At 43.2% G+C, this 14,609-nt stretch overlaps 1 protein-coding gene across 8 annotated transcripts in view; it reads right to left on the bottom strand.

Moving 5' to 3' along the window:
- The window catches only part of RASGRP1 (RAS guanyl releasing protein 1), an 81,946-nt gene that overhangs the window by 46,854 nt on the left and 20,483 nt on the right, over nucleotides 1-14,609 (bottom strand). The gene's annotated exons all lie outside the window — the stretch shown is intronic.

Genomic DNA, 14,609 nt, shown 5'->3' with positions numbered 1-14,609 from the left:
AATTTTAAAAATATGTATATATGTAAACTGACAGTGTCTCTCATCTTCCCATCACCAAACCCACCATTTCACTGGCACTCTGTTGCCCTTACCTCCTCTGTTAGCATGGGAGGCCTACACTTCACTGTACTCTGGGTCCCCCCCTTTCTCAAAGACATTGATCCTGCATCTGTCCATTTTCTCTCCCACAATATCAACTTTTCTCTCTGTGGGTTTATTTCTGCTGTCATTTAAATATGTCTCTGTATCTCCAATTCGAAACCAAGTAAAACAAAACAGAACCTTCAACTCTCATCCTCTCCAGCTACCTATTTCTCCATTCCCATTTTTAACAAAACCTCACTATTACCAGTTTCTTTCCTCCCATTCACTCTTCAGTCATTCCATTTGACTTCTGTGTCCAGTAGTCCACTAAATCTTTTCTTTTGTCAAAGTTACCCATCAGCTATTCACTGCCAAAGCCAATAGTTACTCCTTGGTCCTTATCTTACTTTATGACTCAGTAGCATTCAATCAACACAACCCAAGTTGATGACTCTCTTTCCTGGAACACTTTCTTCTCTTGGCTTCCACAATATCGCACTCTCTCAGCTTCTCTCTCAAGCTCTTCTTCTGTCTCCTCTTTCTCTGCTGAGCTTTTAAATGTCAGCATGCTCTGTGGCTGAGTCCTCCTGCTTCTTTTATTTATTTATTTTTAAAAAGTTTATTTAAAATTTAAAACTTCTTAAACTTAAAATTAAAAATAAAACACTTTCACTTCTTTTTTCTAGATGAACTCACTCAGTCCTTTGGCTAAAAGACCATCTATAAGACTGCCCAAGTGGTATCTTCAGCCTTCACTACCCAATTAGTATGTCGAGCAGCCTACTGGGCAAGTCCAATTCAATGTCTAAGTTCAAACTTAACTCATTCAACAAAACTCCTGACCTCTCCCTCCCCCCAGTTCACGGTTCCTCGCTTCTTCCTCATCTCCAGAAATGGCACCGACAACCGTCCTCTCAGTTACCCCAACTAAACGCCTAGGCATTATCCTTCATTTCTCATGTTCCTTCACATCCAATCCATCAGGACAACTTGATGGATTCTACCTCCAATATATATCTCAAACCTGTTCATTTCCCTCCATCCTTACCCTCGTGCTAGCTGTAGCTGCCAAGATGCAATGACTTAATCAACCTCCTTGCTTCTGCTTTTGTCCATCTACAATCTATTCCTTGCACAGCAGCCAGGACTGAGCTCCTAAAACCCATAAATCAAGTCATACACTTAGCACATTTTAGTGGATTCCATTTGCCTTGGAATAAAACAGACTTCTTACTCTAGCCAAAGGAACACTACATGTCCCGGCCTCTTTAAATATCATCCACTTCATTTCATACCACATTGCTCCTCTCCACATCTCTAATTATACCTAGAACACTCCCAGTGTATTCCTACCTCAGGGCCTTTGCATCTGCTATGCTCTTCAATGTAGTCTTTCTTCCCTTGAATTACTGATGTCATTTTGGCCTTAGTTTCACTGTCACATCCTCAGAGAAGTCCTCCCTAAACTACCTAAGGTATCCCTTACCCTGCCTGAGTTTTCTCCTAGCACTTATCATTATCTGAAGTTACCTGCTTTATTTAATTTTTTTATTTTCTAAATCTCCAATAGAATACAAGCTTCATGAGACCTGGGCCTTATCCGTTTTTCCCACAACTATATTTCCAGGGCCTAGAATGGCCCTGACACACAACTCATTCAACATTTCTTGAGCAAATGAGTGAACTATATCACATAGGAAACGCCTTAACTTTTCACATATATTTAGAAGTTGAGTTTGCTTTTGTCATTACCTATTCATTGGTGAGATACAATATACACATTTATTTTCTTCTTGGTCACAGTTTACAAAAGAAACTCAAAGTTAAAATTTGGTAAATCATTTTTATAAGGTGTTCATCTAGCCTGGTTATAGTTTTATAAATCTTTCATTAATTCTTCTAAACTTGTAACTCTGTTCAGGTGGGGTTAGTATTACTTTCTCTATGTTTTCTGGCCCACATAATTTCCATAATAATTATTTCTTGCCACAAAAATTCTGTATAGTCAACCATCCCAAAACTCAGTGCCTTAAAGGAGTAATCCCTTGTTTTGGCTCAAGTTTCTATGAGTTGGTCAGTCAGCTAGTACAAGCTGGGTGCACCTGGGGGCCCTAGCTCACATGCCTCCCAGCTTCCTTGGGCCAGTAGGCTAGTGGGGGTGGGTTATCTCATGATGATGGCAGAACACTGAAGGGTAACTGGAAATACCCAGAGCCTCTGAAGCCTAGGTTTGGAGTTCGCATGCTGTTTCTTCTGCCTCATTCTCTTGGCCAAAGCAAGTCACAGTACTGTATATAAAATCAAAGAACTGGAACTTCAAAGTCACATGGAACACATCACTGACATAGAGAAGGTAAAAATCCGGGGTCAATAATGCAATCAAACCTACCACAGTTATAGAGGGTGACTTTTCAGTGCAGCATTTGACAATATAGTCTTTACAATGTGCCCTTCCTCACGGGTAGTAGTGTTCATATTCCTGAACACTAAGGTGAAACTACAGTGAAAAGAAGAAAATGTGAAATATACTTATAGGGTATGGATTAGAATGTTCACATGAACCAAGGACAAAGGCCGGCTGATTCAGTATGGATAGCATCTAAAACCTGCTAGCTCAGCTTTCCTTTATGGCTGGCTAGCATCTTCCCAGGGATGCTCATATATGAGGGAAAGGGGCTTAGACGTATCCTGGGTGGACCAAAACTAAGTCACCTATGGAAGGATTCCAGGAACTAAAGGGTTTACCATGAAGAAAACTTGTGGGGGAGATTAAAATTGTCTTCCGGAGCCGGGCGTGGTGGCTCAAGCCTGTCATCCCAGCACTTTGGGAGGCTGAGGCGGGTGGATCACAAGGTCAAGAGATCGAGACCATCCTGGTCAACATGGTGAAACCCCGTCTCTACTAAAAATACAAAAAATTAGCTGGGCATGGTGGTGCGTGCCTGTAATCCCAGCTACTCGGGAGGCTGAGGCAGGAGAATTGCCTGAACCCAGGGGGCGGAGGTTGCGGTGAGCCGAGATCGCGCCGTTGCACTCCAGCCTGGGTAACAAGAGCGAAACTCTGTCTCAAAAAAAAAAAAAAAAAAAAAGTCTTCCGATATTTGAAATGTTCTTTGTGGGAGTAGGTTTAGACTTGTTCTGTGGGGCCACAAAAGGCAGCACCAGAGTAGATGGATAGAAATTATAGGAAACAGGACTGGGCACAACATGTGGCAGAAAATTCCAACCATTAGCACTGACTATGGAAGCACTGCCATCACAGAGATATTCCAAAAGAGCCTGAAGAGCAACTCTTAATGAGCATTACTGTAATTAGCATCGCAGCTGTCATTTATGGAAGCCCTTCTAAATACCAGGAGCTGTGCTGAAGACTTTAACCGTGTACTTTCTCATTCTCACTACCACCCTGCCATGTTGGCATTGTTCACAACTCACAGCTGAAGAAATCAAAATATAGACAGATTAGGTAATTTGTTCTAGGTCAAAGAGGCAATGGGTGAAGGAGCTGGGACCTGGCCCAAGGTCTCTCTGATTCCAGAATCCCTTCTCTTTCCTCTATACCTGACGGCATGCTGAATGACCATTTGTCAGGGTAAGGAATTCAAGAATAAAGTGGGAGCTGAGCTTTACAAACTCTTCCAGTCCTTATGGACAAGTCTAAGAAATCCTATTAAGATCACAGCCACTGCACATTTGGTGAAATCACTTTTGTACTCTGGTGATTTCTGAAAAACTCTTGTGAGCTTTGGTTGATTGACAGTAATCTTAAAAGTTGCCTTTAAGATAAAAACTCAGGGTTCTGTGCTTTAGATTCACAATCATCTTCACACTCCACTTTTACCTTGCACCGCTTCTTCCACAGAGTTCAGTGATGTTCCCACAGTGCGGCTTGTTAATCCTCACATGCTAAGTGGGAGTGAGTGCTGGCAAATGGTAAGGCCGGGAGGGGATGATTCACACAGCAAAGGGAGGCAGAGACGGGGTGAGGGAAAGAGCAGACAGAAACACTATCTCTACACACCCAGTCCGGAACTCCGAGGTACTCCTCTCGTCCTGGTTCTACTTTTCAATGAGTGAATGGCTCACTGCAGTCACTTGTCCTCATTCTCACCACCAACTTTCCCCACACAACCTCCAGCCTCTCTACAACCTCATCGAGGATGCGTCCCTTCCCGCCCTCATTCTTTACAGCATGCACTTCTTCCTTTTTGAGAGGAAGAGGCTCCCTTTGAAAGACAAGATTTTCGAAGTGGGTGGTCAAGGAAGAACTACCTTTCAGGCTGCTGGATTTTATTTTCATATTTTGATATAATTGCTGTAAGCTGATTTAAATATTTCAATGAATAATTCCATTTTGTTTTCATCTTTAGACTTTTTAAAATGCAGGGTGTCATACTAAAAATTCTAATAAGTAAAATGTGCAATGCATAATAAAATGTGCATATTTTTTCATTACCATCTGCTTCGCCTTACACTTACAGGAAAAGACTTCTTTAAGGGGCTGAAGCCTCAGTGGGGTACACATTGTTGATCTTACATACTCTGCCATTTGACTTGGGGAGCAATGTGTGCTGCTAAAGAAGCATATTAATTAAAGAGTCACCCAACCTGCAGACCACTTGCTCAGGAGAACAAACAGAAAAGCCAAGTGGATTCTGGAGCATCATTTGTCTCAGGGCCAACAGCCTTCCACCATTCGACTCAGTGCTGGCATCCCACAGTTTATGGGATCACAGACTCTCAGGGTGTCAAAGACTAGCCATCTTCTACCTCTTCTCTCTATCCAAATGCATTAGTCCCTCTTATAACCATCACAGGTAAGTGGTTGTCCAGCCTCTACTTGGACCCCTCCAATGAGAGGACACGGCTTCCTTAGCATTCTATACAGCAACTGTTCATTCTACTTCAATTAGAAATAATGTTCTGAGGAGGCAGAGATGGGGTGAGGGAAAGAGCAGACAGACCACCAACCAACAATGATAATAAATCTACCCAGTGGAAAGCACTGTCCTAGGAAGTAAAGGAGATCTGAAGAACGACATGAGAACCGCTGTCACGGCTGCTGCTTGCCTCTGAGAGAGAAGACCTCGTGATCAGAGTCTCGTGAGAGAAAACTGGCAAAGGGTGGCGACGCAGCCCCTGCTCCTAGCTGACAAGATGTAGGGGACAGCTTTTCTACAGCGAAGGCTTGTGTGGGGGATGAGATGCAAACGCCTCACTGCAAGATGAACATGAAACATGAAAACAAATGCCCAGCACCAGGCAGCAACTCAACAGTCATTTCTTCTCCTTTGTTTTGGTTTCCAAGGAAATCTCTATGTGTGAAGGGATTCTGAGCGTACCAGAGGCAGATCGGTATAGGAAGGAAAGGCAAGCTGTCAGCATCGAGGGCCTAACATGAAATAACAGGTGTGCCACAACCAGGGGACCGAGGGCAGTAATGGGAAAGCTGGGATCAGAAAACCTGGTGGCAAGGTTCGAGAAGAGCCTGTGGTAAGGCTGAGGTTGATAATGGTCAGTATCTCCAGAAACACAGACAGGCTGGGTCTAGGTTAAACCTGATAGGTACACACACAAAATTCTAAATAAATAACTTTGTGATAAATATTCCAAAGAAGTAAGACCTATGTATCAGCAAGACTATGACATTCATTAAATCCTGTTTGGAGAGTGTATAAAAATCAGCAAGGTGAAAATAAACTCACTAGTTTGTTTCATGGTGGTGGTTTGTTTAGTTTTTTTTTTTTTAGAGCTGACAGCCGCAACGTAGGCAGGAAATGCATGCGAAGAAACAATGTGGTGATATACAAGCTTTGAACTTGTATATCTTTTCCAACCTGAGCCACTTCATACATATAACCAAGGTCACTTTGGTCCTTGTTAGTCCCCAGCCCCTCAAGACTCAGGGGAGGAGAACAATCAGGAGACAGCAAGGGATCTACTAAGGATTAAGTCCTACATCACAGAAAAAGTTTGAGAATCCATTATGGTTACCACCAGCAGTATGCTTATAAAAGTTTCATGAAAAGCTCTCCTGGGAGAGAAATGAGAAGAACCGGTTTGTAGTATTCACACGTTTCCATGGTGTAAATACTTCCACTATGGCCAACTGCAAGCTGCTAACATGAAGTCACTGAACATGGAGCTAGGAAGAGATGCTTGCGGCCAGCTCTCAGGACAGGTGTGGGCCACCTCCAGCATGCACGCACCACAGCTGCAAGACTCCTCAAGAGGGCTGGTGCTCGCTGGGCTTCCTTATTATTCCTTCCTATCTGGTCTCCTTGCTCCCCAGGCGTTCCTGAACCCATTCCACTCCTCATCTCACTCCTCATCTCATGCCCTCTGGGCCTTGCCCCATGACTGGACAGTCAGTCTAGATCAACAAATTCTTCTGGAGGAGACAAAGACTTCAAGGGTGAACACCTGGTAATGATAAGTTCCGTTTCTGTGGCACTTAGGTTCAACAAACAGCTTTGCCTATGTTGAATATTTGCATTGTACCACAGCTCCATGCAGCAGCAGGACCAGGGGCTCCATTTTAAAAACGAGAGAACTGAGGCAATACGCCTCAGCCACGGTGAGTACAGGCACCTCCACAAGCATGGCCCTCGCATGCCCAGCCCAGGGCTCTTTGCATGGCATCTCCTCCTCAGGGCTTAGGAGGCAGGTGGGAATATACCGGGAAGAGCTCTACCATTTTGGCCATCCATCTTACAAGGCTAAGCCCCGCACCCACATCTCTATTCCTCCTTCCTCCCCAAGATGCCCTACACTCCCAAAGACCCACCCAGCCCTTCTCACTGGAAGTACAGTACATACTCTAAAAATGTCCTTAGCCTAACCCTTAAGCCCACCACTTTTCATGACATCAACACAAAGCAGTTATTATTGGCACCATTCAGGACAATTAGAACTCAGAGAGCCTGTGAGCCAGTGGCCAGGGGATGAAAATGCCAGGTCCCTTAAGAGCCCACAATGCCTGCATTGCCCCATCTCTCCCTCCTCCCACAGCAGAAGCACTCTCTACTGCCTTAGCCACACCAGACATCAACAGAAACGCGCCTCCCAGGGCATGGCGCTCCTTCCAAAGCGTGAAGCTCTATGTAAAGAATGACCTAGATTTTTTGGATGAGCAACTGCAGTCTATAAATGTCTAACCAAGTGCATGAATTGCCTAAAGTGAGAAAGAGCTTTTAGCTGTATTGTCTCTGCTGAGCAAGACAGCTGGCCTTCCTTGGGGATTGCAGTCTCGATCTGGATTTGTCATGTCTGAAGAATCATGAGTCTGAGAAGTCAGGAGGGAAGTTGGTCCTCTTCAGTTGTGCAAATTGGACACCATTCTGTGAGTGGGCTTTGAGGACTGGGGCTAGCAGAGAAACACAAGGGCAGGGAGGAGGTACTGCAAGTCCTGGGTAGACCGAGAGTGAGCTGACTCTGGGACAACGCCATGACTTTCAGACTCTAAGAGCATTTGTTGAAGTTACTGACAACTGAATACACCTGGTAGCTACTACTTCTGGGCCCCATCAAACTCTCTAGGAACAACTGAATTATCTGGCTGGGTAGTTATGCTGCAGTTTGATTCTTTGGTGAACTGCCATGTCTGCAACCCTGTGGCTCACAGACACTGACCATTCCCATGCAGTACTATAGGAATGAGCCAGGCAAGAGAAGAAGGAGCAGTGGGGCTCTGTCCTGGCTTCTCAGAGGGACACGAGAGCTGCCAGCAGCTTGCTGGGAGGAGGGCTGGCAAAGGGCCAGTGGATCCAAAGAAAAAGAAACAAGCAAACGGGGAAGAAAATCTGGGGCAGGCTCTTACCTTGCTCATTGGAGCATATTTCTATCATGTCACTTTTGTCTGTTAAATTCTCGGCCTTTTTTGCATATTTTCAGACATACCCAATAAGGCACTAGAAGCAACTTGGGGAACTTCCCAAATACTACACGATAAAATAATATAAGGCTCATCTGAGAATTACTGGTTAGCCATGACCTCAGCCTTTCTCAGAAAATTTTTCTCAATGAGTGACTTGGTCTTATCAGACCCACAAGCCTAAACAATAGATAACCACATTCCAGTGCATAACGAAACGGTGGCCAACAGTGTATGCTGACATGAAACAGAAATCCACTGACCCCTGTAAAACACGTTTTTCACCAGAAAAACTGTCCCTTAATTGCTTATAATTCTCTGCAACAAAAAGTCTTGCACAAAAAAACCCATCAGATCACCATGTAGGGTAAAAGTAACTGAACAAAGTCTTCTGAAATCAGATAGAAATTATTCTGAAAGTTTCCTCTCCACTTCTTGGATTGTGGTTAGGATTTGATCATGTTTGATTAAACATATAAAAATGCTTAGTAAACTGTGAAGCACTATAACAGTGATGAATTATTCTTATTTCTCTTGCTAGATTTAAGCACTATTTTCTTTTCTTTGTTCCGGTTCATCCTTGGATATTCCAGACTGGGAACATGACTTTTTGTCACTTAACGATAACCACCACTCAAGGAGTGTCTACTGTGGTTCATCACTCTGTGCCAGCAAGACTGAACTTGGTTTCCCTCAAGCATGGGGTCCTCCTCGACAGTTAGCCGGTGGCTGTGTTAGTCTGTTCTTGTACTGCTATAAAGAAAATACAACTTACAAAGAAAGGAGGCTTAATTGGCTCATGGTTCTGCAGGCAGAAAAGGACACATAGTAGCATTTGCTTCTGGGAAGCCCTCAGGAAGCTTACAATCATGGTAGATGGCGAATAAGTAGGCATGTCACGTGGTGAAAGCAGGAACAAGAGGGAGGGGGGGAAGCATCAAGTCACACACTTTTAAATGACCAGATCTCAGGAGAACTGACTATCATGGGGACAGTACCAAGAGGAGGGTACTAAACCATTCATGAGAAACCTACCCCATGATCTAGCCATCTCCCACCAGGCCCCACCTCCAGCATTACATTTCAACATGAGATCTGGGCAGGAACAACATCCAAGCTGTATCAGTGGCCTTCCACACTTCCATTCAATCCTAGGTTTTAAGTGCATTCCCCCAGCCCCAGAACCCTCAAGACAATCTTAGAGTTTACAGAGATGCTAGAGAGAAGTGTGCAGGAGGACCTGGAGAGCCACTCTGAAAGCGAGAATTGCAATGTGAGTGAAGAATCTCTTACCACCTGAGAGAAAGAAACTGGTCTCTATTCAGTAGTCAAGAGTTGAATCCAAATGTGCTTCAAGGGACCAGGCGTGGTGGCTCACGCCTATAATCCCAGCACTTTGGGAGGTTGAGGCAGGTGGATTACCTGAGGTCAGGTGTTTGAGACCAGCCTGGCCAACATGGCAAAACCCTGCATTAGCTGGGTGTGGTGGTGGGTGCCTGTAATCCCAGCTACTCAGGAGGCTGAGGCATGAGAATCGCTTGAACCTGGAAGGCAGAGTTTACAAAGAGCCGAGATTGCAACACTGTACTCCAGCCTGGAGGGATAGAGCAAGACTGTCTCCAAAAACAAAACAAAGCAAAAAAAAGAATGTGTTTCAAAACATCCTAAGTCATGAACTGATGTGTTGTATCACTGTCCTACACAGACAGCCAAAATACAACACTGAAACTCACAATGTTGTTACTTATTGGAAGATGGGGGAGACCAGGAGAAATATTTGGGATTGTTGGGAGAAATGAGCTGCATTCAAGGTCTAGCCGCCCCCTGCTTCTCTTTTTGCTAACATACTTGGAGTACTTCCTGTATATCAGATACTGTTTCAAGAGAGCGTTTACATATATTAACCCTGTGAGATAGGTACTTTTATTGCCATCCGACAGATGAAGAAACTGAGGCAAGGATGTAAGGTAATTCGTCCAACTTTACACAGCTAGTAAGTGGTAGACCTAAGATTCAAACCCAGGCTGCCTGGCTCTGGGATAGCTCTCATCGCTTCTAGTCTCAATTTGCTTTTTGCAGAATGAGAGCTTAATAATGTCCTATCCTCACCCCTCCCAGCAGAAAGAGAATCCAGAGATCTCTCAAGATAAAAAAAGAGTATTAATAACCTTTGAGGAGAACAAGGTTCTGAACTCAGTTCACACCACTGATGTCTGGTTAACTTGTGGGTCCCAAATAGTTAGGCTGCCTGACAACCGTCACATAGGCACATGAAACCCTCACCCTGGTGCTGAAGTCCTAATAACCTATAGTTATCAGCGTTTTATGAATGACCACTCTCTCCATGCACCTTGTCTCATCTGAGCTTCACAACTCAGAGATGGGTATTATATGCATTATTTTAAAGAAGAGGTGGTATGACCTCGCTAAAGTCACCCATCTTATGAGTGAGTGCTGTGACTTGAGTTCCAGTGTACTGAGGTAAACCCTGCCCTTTCCACCAGATACCACTGCCTCTCACCCTGACAGGTGTAAAGATTAAAAGCACATCCTCTACCTGGCTATTGAGGGTTTCCAGAGCTGGCCTGCATGCTAAATGAGAATACAATAAATGCCACCAGTACGGAGCCATCTACCACGTGCCAAGTATGGATCAGGCCATGTTACAGAGATGCTCTCAATTTTTACTACAACTCTGCATGACAGATGTTTTCTTTGTTTCACACATGAAGAAACAGGCTCGAGAGGTAAAAATATCTAGTCAATGTCCCACAGCTAGGAAGCGGCAAGATACTACAAGTTATCATCCTGGTTATTTTATCATTACGACTCAAGGTTTTAAAGTTATTAATATCTACCATAGTCCTGCATTACCTTCTGTTTTTACTTATTTTGAGACAAGATCTCACTCTGTTACCCAGGCTGGAGTACAGTGGTATAATCGTGGCTCACGGCAGACTTGACTTCCTGGGCTCCAGTAACATTTCCACCTCAGCCTCCTAAGTATCTGGAACTATAGGCACACATCATCATTCCCGGATAATTCTTTTTTATTATTATATTTTGCAGATACAATGTCCTGCTATGTTGCCCAGGCTGGTCTTGAACTCCTGGGCTCAAGTGATCCTCCCATCTTAGCTGCCCAAAGCTCTGAGATTATAGGCATGAGTCACTGTGCCCATCCTTGCATTGCCTTTTAAATGGGAATCCTTCAAGAGTAATCAAAAGAGTTGTATCTATTTTCTGTCCATTCCCTACAGTCTCTGGTTCTCTGCTGTACACACTACACTGGGGCCAGTTCCTTCATTTAAATCAAAGCATGTAAGAACAGACATTGACTAGGAACTAGTGATAAACATAAAACAGTAACTGGGCACTGAATATGAGGAAAGGCTAAAAAGCATTTGGAAGGGAGAAAGAGCTAAGGATGATTTTTATCTCCAGGATCTCGAGACCTGAGGGCCTGTGGGAAGGCGATGATGAAGAAACTAAGACAGTTTTCAAGGAAATAAAAGGGTAAAAAGAGGAGGCAAGAAATTATAAGGACAAAGCAGGGACTAAGATTTAGACTGTCCCTTTGATCTATGTTAATGTCTCTAGCATTTACAGATCTAGGCAGAGCAGCTCCTTGCCATATGGTGACAGTCAGATGAGTCTGAGATTCCCAGATATCTTTAAGGATCCTGAATTTTAAGGTCATTGTGCAATAGAACAAGGAGTCCTTAAGTGAAGAAAACTTAGGTTAAAATTCAAAAAGCCTTGTTAGGTTTTTATTTAGATTTTAAATGTATCTACTGAAAAGTTCATATGTTTCAGGCCTAAAAAGGGGCCATCCTTGAAGGAGCTGATATTCTGAGTTTCCTTATGACCTAACAGGTTGATTCCAGGATTTCTCGTATTTGCAGTGTCCTGCTCAATTACTCGACAACTCCCTGGTTTGCTTCTGGGAGACTGCTCTGAGCAGAGCAGAGCAGAGCAGGAGACAATGCTGAGGGCTGCGCAACCAACCCCACACCCAGGCACCAGAAAAACCACCAGGCAACCCTGACTTACATTTGCATAACATTTTGTACTTTACAAACAACTTTCATACGCATTATCTCCTTTGACCATCACAGCCACCTTGTGAGGTGGGTAGGAACTGTATCCATTTTACTCATGAAAAGGCATAAAGACAGGGCTAGTCCCCAGCCTGTCCAGCTGGAGTCTGATTGATGTGACATGTGCCATGCTGGTTATTAAATATTTTGAAGGTTAGGTGTGGTGGCTGGAATCCCAGCACTTTGGGAAGCTGGGGTGGGAGAATCACCTGACCTCAGGAGTTTGAGACCAGCCTGGGCAACATAGCAGGACCTCATCTCTACTAAGAAAAAAAAAATTTAGCCAGCATGGTGGCTTATGAGTACACTATAGTCCCAGCTGCCTGGGAGGCTGAGGTAAGAGGATCATTTGAGCCAGGGAGGTTGAGGCCACCCTGAATAAATCACTAACACATGGATAATAATATCGTCAAGTGGCAGAGTTGGTATTCCAGGCTTGGCTTTTCTCATCGCAAGACCAAGAGTTCTTTGCTCAAAGAGCTCTGTGATACATACCATGGGATTTCAGATAATAAGAAGTACCCTGTCCCAGCCTCAAGAAGCTACAGGCAATACTATAGTACAGGGTACAGTCAGGGCCTGGAGGGAGGTAAACTCTGGGGCAGTTCGGAGGAAGGGGAATATCACATTAGACTGAAGAAATGGCTAAACCTTCATAGATGGCAGCATTTGAGAAGGGCCTTGAAGGAAGGTTCAGAGTCTGACAGACTAAGATGCAGGTGAGACTTTTCAAGACCTCCTGAGCAGCTTAACAACAAAACTAAGGCTGGGCCTGGGGTGGCAGCTCCCTGATTAAGTGCCTGTAATCTCAGCACTCTGGGAGGCCAAGATGGGAGGATCACTCAAGCCCAGGAGTTCAAGTCTGCAGTGAGCTGATGCTGTCACTGCACCCCAGCTTTGGCTTCACAGAGGCAAGGCCCTGTCTCAAACAAACAAAAAGACCCACTAAAATAAAAAATAACAACAAAAGCAAAACAAAAACTGGTCTGACTGCAGTGGTGTTTATAACTAACTGATCACAACCAGTTACAGGTTTGTTTCTTCTCCACTCCCACTGCTTCACTTGACTGGCCAAAACGAAACGAAACAACAAACAAACAAAAAACCACCAACAGAACCCAAAATAGACCCCAAGGCCTTACCTAATACATACTCCATCAAGAGATCCAGGGATGGAGCACAGAATTTGCATTCTTAAAAAGAACCCAAGGGATCAGATGATCGGTCAAGTTTCATTAGACTGATTTAGACCACTGAGTTCATCCTTGCCCCAGCATAGACCAACAAGCTATACTAAATACCCCAAGAAGACCCTTCCAATTTCAGAAATCAGCAGTGAAGTCTTTTACTTGTTCACAGGGCAACATGGACAGGAACTATGTAACACACAGGTGATTTGGTGCCTACATTATGGACTCCTGGTGGGGCTTCCTTAATTCTAATTTCAAAAGCATGATCAGAAATCAATCTGCTGTGAACCAGAGGGTCACAATAAAGGCAATTCATCTGGGCCACAGGGAATTTCCCTTTGTATATTAACATAAAATAAAAGTTCTCATCATATACATATATGTATTATATATACATGTATGTAAATATATATATACACACATACACACACACATCTGATGAGAACTTTTACTTTTACTTAAATATATTATATATATTTGTTAAATATATTATTTATAATATATTTGTTATAAATTTGTTAAATATTTATGTCTAATCCTAAAAAATATCCTAGGTTTACAAAAATATTCTCCTAAATTTCCTTCTAGAAGCCTTATTAACTTTACATTCAGGTTAACATTATTTACAGTTAAGTAATTTGATTCATCTTGTTATTTATGTGTATGTTATGAGACACAGGTCCCAGTTCATTTTTTTTCATGGCTGTAATTTCTTCCATCACCATTTGTTCAAAGGACATTCCCTTCTTCACTGATCTGCTCTGGTGCCTTTGCTGAGGATCAACTGACCATATATGTAGATTTCTTCCTAAATGTGCTATTCTGTACTACCGATATATAACTATCCTTACAGGTACATCACAGGGACTTGATTAGTACAGCTTTAAAGTAAGTCCTGAAAACAGGTAGTGTAGATTTTCTCCTTCATTCTTTTTCAAGATTCTGGTTATTCCAGGTCCTTTCAATTCCACATAAACTCTGGTTACATCATCTGAATCTCCAGACTTTTTTTTTTTTTCAGCCTTTTCTCTCTGAGGTATTGACCTCTCTTTGACTTCACTGCTCTTTCCTTTCCTTCCTTCCTTCCCTCGCTCCTCCTCCTTCTTCTTTCTCTCTCTCTCTCTCTCTCTTTTGGCATCCATTATAGTGTTAAGCCCATCCAATTAATTTTTCTTTTCGGTACATTTTATTTTTCAGTTCTAGAATTCCATTTGGCTCCTTTAATTGTTTCAATTTCTCTGCCAAGGTCACCCATCTATTCATTTTACTTAAATCCTCCAACATATTTATTCATAATAGCCGCTTTAAATTCTCTATCTACTAATTCCAACATTTGTGTCATCTCTGAGTTCATTTCTATTG

This window comes from Saimiri boliviensis, chromosome 2, assembly GCF_048565385.1.
Source record: "Saimiri boliviensis isolate mSaiBol1 chromosome 2, mSaiBol1.pri, whole genome shotgun sequence".
NCBI lineage: Eukaryota > Metazoa > Chordata > Mammalia > Primates > Cebidae > Saimiri > Saimiri boliviensis.
Note: the sequence above shows the minus strand (reverse complement) of the source record. Positions and strands in the feature narration are given on the sequence as shown.